Consider the following 5,000-nt stretch of genomic DNA (forward strand, 5'->3'; position numbering starts at 1 on the left):
ATCCCTAGCACGAAGGAGGTTCAGCGGGTTACCCCGACCTTTCGGCCTAGGAAGACACGCTGATTCCTTCAGTGTAGCGCGCGTGCGGCCCAGAACATCTAAGGGCATCACAGACCTGTTATTGCTCAATCTCGTGCGGCTAGAAGCCGCCTGTCCCTCTAAGAAGAAAAGTAATCGCTGACAGCACGAAGGATGTCACGCGACTAGTTAGCAGGCTAGAGTCTCGTTCGTTATCGGAATTAACCAGACAAATCGCTCCACCAACTAAGAACGGCCATGCACCACCACCCACCGAATCAAGAAAGAGCTATCAATCTGTCAATCCTTCCGGTGTCCGGGCCTGGTGAGGTTTCCCGTGTTGAGTCAAATTAAGCCGCAGGCTCCACTCCTGGTGGTGCCCTTCCGTCAATTCCTTTAAGTTTCAGCTTTGCAACCATACTTCCCCCGGAACCCAAAAGCTTTGGTTTCCCGGAGGCTGCCCGCCGAGTCATCGGAGGAACTGCGGCGGATCGCTGGCTGGCATCGTTTATGGTTAGAACTAGGGCGGTATCTGATCGCCTTCGAACCTCTAACTTTCGTTCTTGATTAATGAAAACATACTTGGCAAATGCTTTCGCTTCTGTTCGTCTTGCGACGATCCAAGAATTTCACCTCTAACGTCGCAATACGAATGCCCCCGCCTGTCCCTATTAATCATTACCTCGGGTTCCGAAAACCAACAAAATAGAACCGAGGTCCTATTCCATTATTCCATGCACACAGTATTCAGGCGGGCTTGCCTGCTTTAAGCACTCTAATTTGTTCAAAGTAAACGTGCCGGCCCACCGAGACACTCACTCAAGAGCACCCTGGTAGGATTGCAACGGGGTCCGCCTCGGGACGCACGAGCACGCACGAGGCGCGTCGCACGCCTTCAGCTCGCCCCACCGGCAGGACGTCCCACGATACATGCCAGTTAAACACCGACGGGCGGTGAACCAACAGCGTGGGACACAAATCCAACTACGAGCTTTTTAACCGCAACAACTTTAATATACGCTATTGGAGCTGGAATTACCGCGGCTGCTGGCACCAGACTTGCCCTCCAATAGATACTCGTTAAAGGATTTAAAGTGTACTCATTCCGATTACGGGGCCTCGGATGAGTCCCGTATCGTTATTTTTCGTCACTACCTCCCCGTGCCGGGAGTGGGTAATTTGCGCGCCTGCTGCCTTCCTTGGATGTGGTAGCCGTTTCTCAGGCTCCCTCTCCGGAATCGAACCCTGATTCCCCGTTACCCGTTACAACCATGGTAGGCGCAGAACCTACCATCGACAGTTGATAAGGCAGACATTTGAAAGATGCGTCGCCGGTACGAGGACCGTGCGATCAGCCCAAAGTTATTCAGAGTCACCAAGGCAAACGGACCGGACGAGCCGACCGATTGGTTTTGATCTAATAAAAGCGTCCCTTCCATCTCTGGTCGGGACTCTGTTTGCATGTATTAGCTCTAGAATTACCACAGTTATCCAAGTAACGTGGGTACGATCTAAGGAACCATAACTGATTTAATGAGCCATTCGCGGTTTCACCTTAATGCGGCTTGTACTGAGACATGCATGGCTTAATCTTTGAGACAAGCATATGACTACTGGCAGGATCAACCAGGGAGCTGCGTCAACTAGAGCTGAGCAGCCGGCCGCCCGGGAGTGTGTCCCGGGGGCCCGCGCGAACACGCAAGCGTCCGCTCAATTATTCTGCAAACAGGAGGAGGCTGAGCTCCCCTGCACCATACACCTCGAAACCCTCTCAGGTCCCGGCGGCGCGCAGCGCCGTCCTAAGTACTTGGTCGGGTTCGAGAGAGGCGCAATCGCCCGGGGTTTGGCGAGTAGACGCTTTAGGTGCGACCACCCGTGCTCCCAACTGAGCTTGCCGCTGCCGACAGAGGCCCGGGAGCGTGCTGTCGTGGCATTGCCGGCGGGAGACAACACGCGCCACCTACGGTGACCGGCAGCTCCAACGCCAGCGCCACAGAAGGACAAAAGCCCCACTTGGGTGCCGAAGCGAACTCTCCCAGCACAGCGCACGCGCCAACACGTCCGCACAGCTGCGATACAAACCACCTGCGAGAACCGCAGAGGCGGCCGAGCAGCAGACGGCGTCGCGGCGCCGAGCGCCGGGCGGCGGCGCATCCTCAGCGCACACAGTCCTCAATCGGACCAGCACACTGCAGATGTCCACCGCGCTTCGCACCGGGCCCGCGAGGACCTACTTTGGCCGCACGGCGCCGCGTGCAGGGTGCGCCGGCGCGCAGCTGCGCCGCCTGCCGCCTCCGTCGGCCGGCGCGCCTGCCACTGGCCGCCCCCACCAGCCGGCTGTAGCGCGTGCGCCCACGCACCGCGCGGCCAGCACGCCGGGAGGCCCCCCCTCACCGGCCGGGGACGGTCCCACCCAGCCACCGCCGCGTATCGCTTCACACCCAGATGCCATTCACGTTCGTGGGCATGGTGGGTATCGCTGGAACAACCGGTTGGTAGCTCAACCGATCGTCGCCATCACTGATTCACCTCTAGCGAGAACAACCGCACCACAACGGTTTACCAGTTGTTCATTTGCGTAACGTCACCAGCAAACGTAGGCGTCCATCGCCATTTGCAAATTCAACGATTGTTGCATGCCTGTGTCAGGTGTCACGACACACTATGTCTGCCCACATACACGCAACAACATGTGCACGCTTCGCGAACACGTGGAAGGTGGCCCCCGTACGTATGCGATGTCCATTGCGCGAACGACTGTCAACCGGCCTCTGTCGCATGTCGCAGATGTGGAACGCAGTGCACCATGCTATCACGGTGTGTGAGAAGAGACGACTACGTCTGACAACACGCGCCACTACATCAACAGACGGCTCATGCTGATCGCCATCCAGGGCATACCACACTGCAATCCAGCTCTTATAGGGAGACGACACGTAGCTGAGTGCACAACATTTGGACCGCATGGTTCGCCGTTGTTGGCGCAGTCGTTGTACGGTCACATGTACCACGATGTATCATTCAGTACATGAGGACCAATGTGCAGTACAGTGTGTGATTTGGACGTACAACATCAGCGGACAGTTGACACAGGCCGTACCACAGCGTAGGCTAAGTGCTTCGCCATGCGAATGCCAATGAACAACTGCAAATGCCAATGAACAACTGCAAAGGGCATTGAGCATGTACGTCCTGCTGCCATCCACATTACAGTGTATAGCTGCAAGGTGTTTAACATGAAGCGATACACTGGGGACCGGGCAGTGCGAGTAGCAAACTATATTGCGGGGGTTGCAGTTAGGCAACACTACACTAATTTAACGCGTCGTATGACAATTACAGAGCAGGTTAAGGCCCAACGTGTGTTGGGTTAAGGCCCAACGTGTGTTGGGTTAAGGCCCAACGTGTGTTGGGTTAAGGCCCAACGTGTGTTGGGTTAAGGCCCAACGTGTGTTGGGTTAAGGCCCAACGTGTGTTGGGTTAAGGCCCAACGTGTGTTGGGTTAAGGCCCAACGTGTGTTGGGTTAAGGCCCAACGTGTGTTGGGTTAAGGCCCAACGTGTGTTGGGTTAAGGCCCAACGTGTGTTGGGTTAAGGCCCAACGTGTGTTGGGTTAAGGCCCAACGTGTGTTGGGTTAAGGCCCAACGTGTGTTGGGTTAAGGCCCAACGTGTGTTGGGTTAAGGCCCAACGTGTGTTGGGTTAAGGCCCAACGTGTGTTGGGTTAAGGCCCAACGTGTGTTGGGTTAAGGCCCAACATAGGTTGGGTTAAGGCCCAACATAGGTTGGGTTAAGGCCCAACATAGGTTGGGTTAAGGCGCAACATAGGTTGGGTTAAGGCGCAACATAGGTTGGGTTAAGGCGCAACATAGGTTGGGTTAAGGCGCAACATAGGTTGGGTTAAGGCGCAACATAGGTTGGGTTAAGGCGCAACATAGGTTGGGTTAAGGCGCAACATAGGTTGGGTTAAGGCGCAACATAGGTTAGGTTAAGGCGCAACATAGGTTAGGTTAAGGCGCAACATAGGTTAGGTTAAGGCGCAACATAGGTTAGGTTAAGGCGCAACATAGGTTAGGTTAAGGCGCAACATAGGTTAGGTTAAGGCGCAACATAGGTTAGGTTAAGGCGCAACATAGGTTAGGTTAAGGCGCAACATAGGTTAGGTTAAGGCGCAACATAGGTTAGGTTAAGGCGCAACATAGGTTAGGTTAAGGCGCAACATAGGTTAGGTTAAGGCGCAACATAGGTTAGGTTAAGGCGCAACATAGGTTAGGTTAAGGCGCAACATAGGTTAGGTTAAGGCGCAACATAGGTTAGGTTAAGGCGCAACATAGGTTAGGTTAAGGCGCAACATAGGTTAGGTTAAGGCGCAACATAGGTTAGGTTAAGGCGCAACATAGGTTAGGTTAAGGCGCAACATAGGTTAGGTTAAGGCGCAACATAGGTTAGGTTAAGGCGCAACATAGGTTAGGTTGAGGCACAATATAGGTTAGGTTGAGGTACCGTATAGGTTAGGTTAAGGTACAGTATAGTTTAGGTTAAGGTACAGTATAGTTTAGGTTAAGGTACAGTATAGTTTAGGTTAAGGTACAGTATAGTTTAGGTTAAGGTACAGTATAGTTTAGGTTAAGGTACAGTATAGTTTAGGTTAAGGTACAGTATAGTTTAGGTTAAGGTACACATTGTTGTATGGAAAGGTGTAATGGGGGGGGGGGGGGGGGGGCGGCCGGTCGGTTTGTTGATTGTGATTATAGTAAGTGGATGCCTGCGGCATCATCTGATTTGCCACGTCAGGATGCACCTTTGGCTCATGACAGGCGGCGCTCCGATTCCATGCTTGTGGCAGACCTGTGTCTTTCATTCCTGCCATTGTTTGTGTGCTGTGAGAGGAGGCAGTATTGTGATGTTGGGTGCACCCCTGTGTAGGACATGTGTGGGTGTTGGTGGCTTAGCTGAGCAATGGTGGTTGTCGGGGGGGTGGGAT

The 5,000-nt window shown here is 53.8% G+C and overlaps 1 non-coding gene across 1 annotated transcript in view; it reads right to left on the minus strand.

Moving 5' to 3' along the window:
- Positions 1-1,651, minus strand: part of LOC126430763 (small subunit ribosomal RNA) — a 1,910-nt gene extending 259 nt beyond the window's left edge. The window contains exon 1 of the ribosomal RNA XR_007577294.1: positions 1-1,651. This exon is cut by the window's left edge and continues 259 nt beyond it. This is a non-coding gene — a ribosomal RNA (small subunit ribosomal RNA).
- Between the last annotated feature and the right edge of the window lie 3,349 nt (positions 1,652-5,000).

The sequence above is a fragment of the Schistocerca serialis genome, unplaced genomic scaffold (assembly GCF_023864345.2).
Source record: "Schistocerca serialis cubense isolate TAMUIC-IGC-003099 unplaced genomic scaffold, iqSchSeri2.2 HiC_scaffold_1058, whole genome shotgun sequence".
Taxonomy (NCBI): Eukaryota; Metazoa; Arthropoda; class Insecta; order Orthoptera; family Acrididae; genus Schistocerca; species Schistocerca serialis.